Consider the following 11918-nt stretch of genomic DNA (forward strand, 5'->3'; position numbering starts at 1 on the left):
GGTTAGCTAGGATGAAAACTAGCGGTTTGATCGCTCCAACAACACTTCCACGTTACTTAGAACCTCCGATTAGTGGATTTGCATCAAAGAAATATTTTTGGGATGGCCAAAATTGGACTTGATTTTTTTCTCTCTTGGCCGAGAGTCTCCCTTTGTTCATCCAAGGTTGGTGTTTTTTTTTCTAAGTATGAAATGAGAATAGATGACTTAGAAGTCATCTTTTAAGCTTCCACAAGAGTTGTACATGTGTTCATGGCCCACACACATGTGTTGGAGCAATTAAAATTGGACACAAAATGGGTGGGAGCCACCTCCACACCACACGGCCAACATGGCTAAAATTGTTGTTATACCTCGCATTTTGCACATTTGAATGTTCCGAGGTAACGGTGGGAATTTGAGGATAAGGTTATAAAATTCTTTGTTAGAATGTACAAGTTGGGTATTCATCTTTTATTGGTACGACGAATTAAGGATAAATTTGGAATAAGGAAGATTTGGAGGCTAAAAGTGGGGAAATAATTTCATGAAGTGGCGCACAAGTGAATACCATATACTTGTGGAGCTAAGTGTAAATATATATGCATAAGTTATGGCCAAAACAAGACAATTCATTATTCTTCCAACTTAAGGAAATTTCTAGAAAATTGAAGAAAAGTGGAGAAAAACAAAGAAGGGGAAAACGTCCAAGGGGCTGCACATGATCAGCCATGTGCCATGAATAAATAAATATATATATATATATATATATATATATATATGTGTGTGTGTGTGTGTGTGTGTGTGTGTGTGTGTGTGTGTGACAAACAAGGCACAATTCATCACCTCTACCACTTGGAAATTTCAAGAAATATGGAGAAAAGAAGGAGGAAAGCCATCGGCCATGGGTGGCCGAACACGGCCATGGGAGTTGATCATGAAAAATAATTCCCTTCATGCCTTACTACTAATTGGAAGGTCCTCGTCGACGTAGAGTAGTTGTTGGAAGAAGAAACTCATCCGTCTTGCAAAGGGCAACTCTAGCCGAGTGGAGAAAGGGAGAGGAAAAAAAAGGGTATGGTTCAATCTTATTTTGTATGTGTTGTGCATGGTTTGTATATGTTGTGGAGTGTGGAAGTGAATAAAAAATTCATGAAGTTGTGGTGTGGAAGTAGTGACCGTGTGTATGTGATGTATATAGGAGTGAGGAACTAATTTATTTAGCATGTTTGGAATATGTATTATAGATGGTTGTGTGTGTGGTAGAATGTGTAGAAATGAATGGACTCCATGGAATTATGCATGTTGAAGACTTGGCCATGTGGGGGCTGTTTTTGGTAGAATATAATGAACTCATTTTATATAGTATTTTGGTTATTGATTGTTGTAGATTATGTGATGAAAATGAAGGTTTGATGACTCAAATGGAAATCATAATTGTTGTGGGCTGATTTGGAGCATAATGTAATTTTAATATAGTCGCTTGAGTTGATGAAAATGATGTTGGTAACTTATGGAATTGTTGATATAGTTTATGAGTTTGAAAGAAATAAATGTATTGTTGGAGTTCTTATGGCATTTGGAAGATTTGGGTTGGAATGTCTTGAACATGTTGTGAATTGAGTATTGATATTGTTATTATGATTGTTGACTATTGGCATTATTGTTGTTGGTTTGGCCGAGTTGAATTCTCGGATTGTTGTCAATGGATGAATTGGGCCGAGCCATATTCTCGGGATGGCGCATTTACAGGGGAAGTGCTGCCAAAATTTTTGTAAACAAATGTGCATTCAAGATTGGATTCCTAAAAAGCTCTAATCAATGTTTGGTGAACATGACCAAATTGTAGATTCTGGCGGATTTGCAACTTGGATTTGGAGTAGCAGAAGGAGCGGAAAGAGGTATGTAAGGCTTCACCTTTCTTTCTTGGCATGTCTTAGATGTAATAGGCTTGGACACGGGCCTCTGGGACATTTCTATTCCTCGAAATCCGCACCTAAAGTTTCCCCATTTTCTTTTAGTAGAATTGAACTAGAAATGGTGTGAAATGTTGGAAAAACTTCCTAGACATCTAGAACTTGCGCGAATAGGACCCGATTACCTTAAGACCCTCACCAGTGACGTCATGAATTGTAATGTATGTAAATTTGGTACGCCGCCTCATTTGCCCCGAGGTGGGCCCATTGTTCCCGGATTTTCCTTATTGTCCCATTTGGCTTATTTTCATCCTATGCTTAAGGAAAGCTTTTGGGTATTATTCCGACTACTAAATAATAGTCGTTTTAACAAATCCATTGATCTCAAAGCACGATTCTTTTCCTACGATAGCTAGTAAATGTTTTCCAAAGTGCTCGTATTTTCCCAGAACAAAAGTTTATGGCAAAGTAAGTTTTACAACAACGACGATGAACATGTTTTACAATGCCATGGATGATGTCAAGGAAGAAAATGCTTACATGATAACTATGACCATGATGATTCTATGTTTAAAGGTTCCAAGTCTATGATTCCAGTGACGAGATGAGAACGTTAAGCTATTTCTTGAATCTTCAACTCTACTCATGAGTAATGTTTTCCTTTAAAGATTCCAAGTATACGAAACGATGCCTTATGGTCTGTTTTATGTTTTCTCATGATATTACTCTCATTGATAGTCTCGCCTTATATTAATCGTCCCTTCAAGGTGAGGCAAGCGCCCATAGTTATTCCATAATATAATCGGAGGTTTCCGACCTTACGTCACTCCGATGGATACATGATTTTCTTGGGCTCTCCTGCATGCTTCTATGACCTATGTATATGCAATATGTATATGTACATGGGGTGGGGGGAAGGGATACATGGAAAATGGGAAGGGAACTATGTTTCATTGCCACCTGGTCAGCTGGCTTATCATCCCGGACGCGGGATGCCCGGACGCGGGATTTATGGGCGAGCCGGAGTATTTCGGCGCAATATGGGCGAGCCGACGCTGTTCGGTGCTATGATACTATGATACACTATGACACGCTATGATACTATGGCACACCATGATATGCTATGATGCTATGATAGACTATGATTTAGCATGATATGACATAAATTCTATTTTCTATGCCTATGAAAAGAAATGTTTTTTTAAAAGGGAAAACAAGCATGCATGGCATCCGCCCCCATGGGGCCCTCATATGCACAGGTTATGTTACATCCCGTATTTTGGACGACGGGACGATTCGGGTTAACTACGAAAAGTTAGGGTTAAGACCATTCCGGGATGCGAAGTCAAGACGTGTGACCTTCGATTTTGTCGTAGGACCTAAGTGTGTATGATATTATTGGTATGGAAACATCAAAGAAAATTTGGGACCAAAAGTGGAAGTCTTGAAAGTTGGAAATTATTGAGATTAAAAAGGGCCATGTGGCCGGCCACTCTTGGAGTGGGCCATGGCCACATGGTTGGCCATAATATGAAATTAAATAGGATGACTAAGGGGCCATTTATCATCATCTTCATTACCTAGAAGGATCAAGAACCTTGAGGAAGAACAACCTCTAACCATTCGGCCACCTCCAAAAAAAAGGAAGACCAAAAATCTTCACCCTAAAAATATTTCTTTGATGCAAACCTACTAATTTGAGGGTGCTTGATAACGTGGAGTTGTTGTTTCAAGCGTTGGATTGTTCGTTTTCATCCTTGGCCAACTTTGGACAAATTGAAGAGTTGTGAAGAAAGGTAAATTCTAATCTTGTTTTGTGAGTTATGGAAGGTTTATGTGTGTTGTTGTGTGTTCATATGGATGAAATTCATGGAAATTTGGTGATTGAAGTTGAGGCCATGAGTATGGAAATTGGCCGTGCATGGGTGTGTGTTGTTAAAAGTGGTGCATGACTTCTATGTAGTGTGTTTGGTTATTGTGGTGTGTTGAAATGAATAAAAATCATGAAGTGTGTATGTTGTTATGTTGGCCGAATAAGGCCCTTCATGTGTGCCAAGAAATGAATCAATCTTTCTTAGAGTTTTGGTTGTTGTTGTTAAGTAGATTCTATGTTGGAAATAAGAGTTTAATGATTCGAATTGGTATTGTAAGTGTTGTGGGCTGTTTTGGAAGATTTTGTGTATTTAGTGTAATTTTTATGTTTATGGAAATGACATGATTAAAGCATGGATTGTTGGAGTGAATTATGATTTGAAACCGAGAAATGTGTTAGAGTTGAGGTTCTCGGGTTTGGGGACCATTTCGGGTGGATTGGAGTATTTGTTGGGTTGTTGGAAATATTGTATGAATTATTTAAAGAGTTCTTGAATGTTGTTTGAATGGTTTTGGATTGATAATTGAATATGCGTTAGTTTGATTACATATTGGTTTGTAAGTATGTAGTTGTGGTAAGTATAATTGGAATGTTGTTGGAATGTGTGGAGAAGAATCTTTAGTGTTCAAATATGTTTGAATTGATTATGGATATTATTGGAATGATTGTTGGTGTTGTTGTGTTGTTGAATTTGGCCGAGTTGAATTCTCGGGGTTGGTCCATTTATAAAGGAAGTGCTGCCCAAATTTCTGTAGGATTATGTGCTAGTTGGGAATGAACTTCTAAATGCTTGGTTGACGTTGGTATTTATTGATGTTATGTAGATCTTGGAGAATTCGAGATATAAGTTTGAGTTGGATTAGCGTTGTGTGCGAGCGAGGTATGTAAAGCTTAACTCTTCTTTCTTTTGGCATGTCTTAGTTGAAAATAGGCTACGATACTAGCCTCGAGGAAATTCCATTCTCACAATCCGAGCATGTCTATGATTCGCGTTTGTCTTTTGGTACTCGTATGTTGATGTGGGAAAATATTGGTTTTGATGTTGTTGGAAAAAAAAAATGATTTTAAAGTTGCATAAAAATTTGGTTTTCAAAAGAGTTTTATTCTTAAACGATGTTGAAACTACGAACGCTCATAACTTTCGACTAAGGGCTCGGATTGCCTCGATATCGTCGTGGGAGGTTGTGTGACGTGTGATGAGTATGATTTCCATAGGCGGGCCCGGCTCGGGTTGACGCTCGTCCGTGGGTCCCGCGACCTTCTTTTGCACTTTTCTGATGACGTTTGAGAGAGTTTGGTATGACGATTTTCCCGATCCCCAAGTATGGTTATTTTACCTACTTTTTAAACCTATGATAACGATTTTATGCATATGGTTACTCACGACTCTGCTCGTGCGGTTTGTTGGTACCTCGTTCGCCGGTTCCCGGGCCGGTTATGTTGTCGTGCGCACTATGATACATTCCGGTGTTATGCTGTGTTACGGTTCCCGAAACCTCGCCATAGGGCCGGGTTCCGTTTATGAAGTTATCTTTGTGATATGGCTTATGATGTGTTGTGATGATGTGTTGCTGTTATACCTCGCATTTTATGCGTATTCGGAAAAATTGGAAACAAGTCCGAATGGTAGGAATTAAGGCTCTAATTGGATTCTACTTAGTGTACACGGGATGTTTAAGGAAATATTGACGCGGAAATATTAAGGAAGGTTAAGGATGTTGGAATGTATTGATTTTGTTTGGTTCATAAGTTGGCTATGGAAAAATGTAGATGTGGAAATATCGGAAAAGACTAAGGGCAAAATTGGAATGTCGGAAAATAGTTTCATGAATTACCAAAGTATGGGCTAAGGAAATTGGACTTGGAAAAGAAAAAAAATAAGGAGCAAGCTTGGCCCAACCCATAGGGTGGCCGGCCATGCTTGGAAAATTAGAGAAAAAAAAATGATCCAAGCCCAAGTTAATTAGTCATGTGCATGGTCATGTGATTTAATAATATAAAGGGGCAATATTCATGAAAATCTCTAGAAAATTCAAGACAAATTGAGAAGGAGAGAAACAAGAGAAAAACAAGAGAAAACTTGAAGGCCTATTCGGCCATGACATGGGGAAATTGTCCCCATGAAATCTCTTCCCAAAAATTATTTTCTTGCTATATTCCTACCAATTCAAGGTCCCTCTACAACGTGGTGCAATTATTTCGGAAGATAACCCATTGGTTTTGTCGTTTGGACAAGGTAGTGGAGTGAAGAAACTTGAGGAGGAAGGTAAGAATTCATCCATTCTAATTATGTTTTGAAGGTTTGTTTGTGTTGTAGCATATGTAAATGGGTAGAAATCATGAAAATATGGAAGTTTGCATGGGAAGGTGTATGTGGCCGAATGCATGTGATATTGTGTAGTGTAGTTGTGTTGAATTTTATGTTGAATTTTTGTTGTGACTATGATGGAATTGATATTGGAAGTGAAAGTTGGATGAGTTTGGTGGAAGCTAGGGGAAATTTCATGTTGGCCGTGAGGTTATGTATGAGGAAATGGAGATGGTTTAATGTTGTTTAGTATGTCAATTGTGTTATTGTGATCCTTGCAATGTAAATGGAAGTAAAATGATGTAAGTTTGCATTGAAGTGGAATGTAGGAACTTATGTCGTATTTTTATGATTTTACGTTCTTATGATAATGGAGTTGTTAAGGTGTGGATTATGATGATTGTTAATGAATTTGGAAGATGGAAATATGATATGAATATGTTTGTCGAAAAATGGAAGTTTTGGACGAATTATGACTTTGGTGGAAAGTTGTGTATTTTGTGTAATTTGTGTATACATCGTAAAAATGGTATTAAATGCTTCCGAATGGCATTGTAATGACTTTAGTTAGTAATGAATGTGAATATGATGGTATTGATTTGGACGTGTGGAGTCGGAATGGAAGTTATGGTATTATGTTGGAAAGTTGGTTAGTTATGCCATGTTGTGTTTTGCTATGATTGTTGATGTTATTGATGTTGTCGTTGGGTTGTTGTTTGTTGTTTTGAGCCGAGTTGGATCTCGGGGTGTCACAATTATAGGCGAAGTGCTGCCGAAATTTCGGTAGCCAAATAGAAACCAAAGATTGAAATGTTAGCTTGCATGAATAGTAACTGGTAAGGATGACCATTCGCAGATTTTTGGCGAAACGGGATCGGAGATTCGACGAGCTTAACAAGCGCGAAAGGTATGTAAAGCTAACCCTATTCTTTCTTTGGCACGTCCTAGATGTACTAGGTTTGAATTCGGACCTCGGGGACAATTCGACTCTTCGTAACTGCACTCGAAATTTGCCCTTTTCTTGCAATAGAATTGAATTAGTTAGGTTGTAAATGACTAGGAAGTAACCTAAATCTTCCCAACTTTTGTAAACAAAACCCGATTACCTTAAAACCCTCATAAGTGATATTATGAAGTCTAACATGTGTAATTTACGCCCGCCACCTCAATTGCCCGAGGTGGGCCCCCTATTTCTGATTTTACTCTTTTGTACTTACGGTTTGTCTTCGAGCGCCTTTAAGAAATGTTTTAGCTACTAAACAAAAATCATTTTAAATATTCTAATAAGTCCTATGAAACGTTTTGATACGTATTTTGACTCCGAATGTTCTGCCCTGACCTAATCTACGGTGATGTCCGAAAGGTACGTACTATGACTCCGTCCGATTTCATTGATCTGATTTGTCATTTGATCTGCCTCATCGAGTCTCTGGATATATATATTTGTTATTTTGATTGCATTAGTTTCTCACTACTCCACTCGTGGATGCCTTAATGTTTCCCACACTGAGCCCGGGCCAGGATATGTTCTCAAGCGTATGTCTCTCGCATCGTTCGCCGCGCCCGGTGTGCGGGGGCGGGTATATACGTGCATGGGTTGTGGTGTATGATGTGCCATGTACGCTCATTCGATATCGATTATGTGATTCGATGTGGCCACTTGGTATGTTCCGATTTGTTTCGGAGATATTCCCTACTCTGAAGTATGCTGTGTTTTGGCGCGGGACAGAAGGGAGCGCCTCTGTTCTGTTCACCGAGTCCCATAGCGGGGCCGGCTTTTGCATATGTTTTCTGCATGCATCACTTATGGATTCTGATACGCATTTTTGATTATCTATGCATCTCGTTCGTTTTCCGTACATTCTGTTCTGATTTTTGTTTTATTTATTACCGTCTCTGCTTTACATATTCAAGCACATTTTTGTACCGACCCCTTTCTTCGGGTGCGTTTCGTGCCGCGGCAGTACGTATGACCGATTTGTGGGTCCGTTGCTTAGGTTATCCGCTCGGTCGAAGTGCTCCTTTGTCCGGAGCCCGTATTTTGGTATAAGATTTTCTGCTGCATATGTACGTATTTATTCTGGGTACGGCGGGGCCCTGTGTCACACCCCAATTCCACTAGGGTGTGATGGGCACCCGACCCCATATCCGGAGCCGAGCGAACCCACAGACCTTTATGACATACAAAATCTTATTATGCTTTTAAATCAAATAAAATAAAATACACAGTAAACTCTCAAAATATTCTTGTCCGATGTTTTCCAAATCAAACAGAATCTATGATCATACAGAATTTAACGCATAATACAGAAGGACATATCGGCTGATGAAGCCGCATACACAACTGACATACTATACCCACGACTCTGTCTGCAAAGCCTCTAACATCAATCCAGAAAAAACATACGTATAAACTCTGACTCGGTAGCACTCCAGGAGCAAATGGAGCTTGCCAACTCTGCCGGAACATCCGCTATAATAACTTCATATCATCTGGGTGTACCTGCGCGGCATGAAACGCAGCCCCCGAAGAAAGGGGGGTCAGTACGGAAAATGTACCGAGTATGTAAAGCGGAAATGAAACCAATATAATCATAGTCAGGAACAAGAGTACAGAAATGTAACTGTCAGAACCACAGCCAGAGCCGGAGATAAAAAAAGGTATAGCTAACAGAGTCATGCTCGGAGTCGGAGATCCAGAAATATACCAAACGGGGCTATAGTCAGAGTCCGAAGTACAAAAGGTGAGTACTTTATCCGAGGCCTCGTAAAACGAAATGCCAAAATATAAATAATGCATGTCGATCATATAACATCATATGAACATATAACGTGTCCCTCCGATAAGGGACTCGGTAGGCGAAATCACGTATAACAAAATCATATATCATATGTGCAAATAGCGTGTCCGGCCCTTTGTTAAGGGACTCGGTAATATAGAATCATGCATGTCGAATCATGTATCATGTATGCATAACGTGTCCGGCCCTCTCCGCGGGTCTCGGTGAATAATCATCATGTGCCATCCGGCCGCCATCCCCGTATCATCATATCACAAACATACACGGATAACGTGTCCCGGCCCGCAAGTACGAGGGACTCGGTGATTAATGCGAGAAGTGCGCACGAGATCATGTCCTGCCCGGGCTCGGTGAAAGACATACCGTGACTTGCACGAACGAGTAGTGCGAAACATATGCATATAAATCAAACCTCAATAGACAATCCAAATAGAAAGTCATAGGATGTACCTTTCGTAAGTTGCGACGGATTATGTCAAACGGTAATTCCCGAGATTGTTCGTACATATCAAATATACCATGGGATTCAACGGAATAGTCAGAATGGTCGTGCTTTAACAAACAGAACAATTCAAATGACAGATCATCTTAAAGAAGTCGGACGTCAGTCATAGCGTACATATATGCCCTTTTTGGGGATGGCACGATTAAGTATATCAAATCATGCTTCTAGGATCGTAGCACATATCAAATTGTATTATAGCCTCTATGGAATGGTCGAACGTCTTTGTCGAATATCCGTAGCAGTTACTTAATCGGAATGCTTATATCGGAAAGACTTATATCGAATATTTATGCCAATATTCTCATATCAAAATACTTATATCAAAATACTTATATCAAAATGCTTATAACATTACTTATGTCGAATACATATATCGAATCCTCGTAGTTGAGTACTTTTATCGATTATGTATATCAAAATACTTGCATTCAAATGCTTATATCGAGCGTTACTAGATACTTATAACAAACTCGCAACGATAGCCAAAGGTTTTCATAAATTTTCGTACGGAAATAAGACAAATAGAACTTTACAAATAGGTCTCGGGGATTGCGGGCCCACCTCGGGTCAAGTCGAGGTGGCATACGTAAATTTACGAACATTAGGCTCTATGGAGTCACCGGTGAAGGTCTTAGGGTAGTTCGGTTCCTTTTATGAAAGTTTTGGGTGTTTAAGTTATTTTCCAATAAAGTATAGAAAATCTAATTCAATTATATTGAATGAAAAAGGGCCAAATTCAGACTCGGATTTCCAAGAGTAGAACCGTCCCCGAGACTAGTAATCAAGCCTATTACAACTAGGACATGCCAAAGAAAGAAGAGGTAAGCCTTACATACCTTTTCCGCTTCTTAGGCTGCTCCAAATTCAAGTTCCAAATTCTTCAAAATCTACAGTTGGTCACAAATACCAAATATTGATTATAAGCCTTTAGGAATTTAATCTTAAATTAACACTTGTCTTAATTTCTCAAGTAAATCCACTTATATTCTGCCGAAATTTCGAAGATCTCCCCGTAAATATACCATCCCGAGAATACAACTCGGCCAATTTCAACAATAATCCGAGAATGGAACTCGCCACATTATCAACAACAACCATACCAACAACGATATCAACAACATCAACAATCGAATTGAAACGCATTCTAACATATATTGTCCTCTTTTCTATATAACATATCAACTTCCAATCTAACTTCGCATTTCCAAACCAATATCAATGTTTTCATATTCTTTTGCTAATCAAGATCATTCCAACACAATTCGGAAGTTTTTCATGTCCTCTTACAAATTATTTGCTAAATATACAAAAATTCCACCAAAACCATAATTCATCCGAAACTTCTAATTTTCGACACAAATATTCATAACACGTTTTCATCTCCCTAGCGACAACCATAACTTGCACCTTAGCAATTCATTTTCATAATTACATAAAACTAGAATAAAATCATATAATTTCCTACAACAACTTAACAATAGATTCTCATGCCAACTTAACCATTCTTCTTTCCTTTACATCACAATACCAACGGACGAATTTATATCGCTATTTTTCCCGTTCTAATCCGTTAAAACTTTAAATAAACTTGTTAGCAATGAAAAGGAGCCTTATCCATACCTTAAGAATTCAGCCACCACGTTATCACCCTCCTCCTTGGTTGATTTTTAACTCAAATTGAAGACAACGCAGCGTACAACACTTTTCCCTTCATGGGCTTCGGGATTCGGGGCTCGGATTTTGGTCAAAATTGATTTTTCTTCTCCAAGGCTTTTTTTCTCTCTATCTCCAGAATTTTCTGGTTGTTCCAGGTCTGAAAATGAGGAGGGAAGTGCTAAAATATCACTTATATAACATGGGTCATGGGCCTAACCTGGTTGGGCCCGAGTTGGGCCTAGCCCACTGACCTTTCGGACTTAAAACGTCCATATCTCCTTGTACCGACGTCACCTGGGAACCCACGACCTATGGTTGGAAAGCTCATTCAATTATCTACAACTTCTATTTCTTGGTATTTTTCCAAATTCCAAACTTATAATGCCGTTTTTGCCCCTCAAAGTCAGGTCACCCGAAAACGTTTTCTTAAAATTATTCGTTTGGAGGGCTTCCACTTTGATTTGGCCCAAGGGTCCTTCTTGAGTTGTGTTTAACTTCACATATGTGATTCATATGACTTTTCAGATGTTTCAAAAAAATCTCGATGTGTGGGCCCCACCTCAGCTTACAAATAATCCGACGTTCAAAAATACGAGATACAACACTATCAACGTGAGTTTAAATTATGTAGCAACAACATGATTGTCAATTCAATTTTTTTTTTTTTTGAGGAAGCACGTGTCACGCTCATGCTCTGAAAATGCGGGATATAACACCCTGTCCCGTCATATGATTATGTTTTGTTCTGTAGAGGTCTGTAGACATATGGTGTGGGTTCTGTATATGTTTCGTGAGATGTGCGTACGTTTAGAGTTTATTTATGTTTTGTGACGGCCTTATCGGCCTTCGTGCGGCATGCCCACTTGTCCTTGTTAAATTA

At 39.1% G+C, this 11918-nt stretch overlaps 1 long non-coding RNA gene across 1 annotated transcript; it reads right to left on the reverse strand.

Moving 5' to 3' along the window:
- Nucleotides 1-8301: 8301 nt before the first annotated feature.
- Nucleotides 8302-11206, reverse strand: LOC132045839 (uncharacterized). The gene is made up of 2 exons (XR_009412537.1): nt 11003-11206; nt 8302-8579 (listed from the first exon to the last, which is right to left on the reverse strand). It is a non-coding gene; the product is annotated as an uncharacterized LOC132045839 (long non-coding RNA).
- Between the last annotated feature and the right edge of the window lie 712 nt (nt 11207-11918).

Source organism: Lycium ferocissimum, unplaced genomic scaffold, assembly GCF_029784015.1.
Source record: "Lycium ferocissimum isolate CSIRO_LF1 unplaced genomic scaffold, AGI_CSIRO_Lferr_CH_V1 ctg8190, whole genome shotgun sequence".
NCBI lineage: Eukaryota > Viridiplantae > Streptophyta > Magnoliopsida > Solanales > Solanaceae > Lycium > Lycium ferocissimum.